The following is a 205-nucleotide window of genomic DNA, read 5'->3' on the forward strand; positions in this document are numbered from 1 at the left end:
AAGTGTTTACTTTTTCAGTATTTAAAATAACATGTGTCATTTTGAAAAAGAAGTTTCTTCAGTTCTTAGGCATGGATACTCATATGGAATCATCTTTTAACAAATAAAGTCAAAGTCTGCATAGAAAATCTACAGTCTAGTGGTTTGTGCACTGGGCTTATGCACACACTCAAACCAATATAATGTGAGATGCTGAGTGACATAC

Source organism: Halichoerus grypus, chromosome 8 (genome assembly GCF_964656455.1).
Source record: "Halichoerus grypus chromosome 8, mHalGry1.hap1.1, whole genome shotgun sequence".
NCBI lineage: Eukaryota > Metazoa > Chordata > Mammalia > Carnivora > Phocidae > Halichoerus > Halichoerus grypus.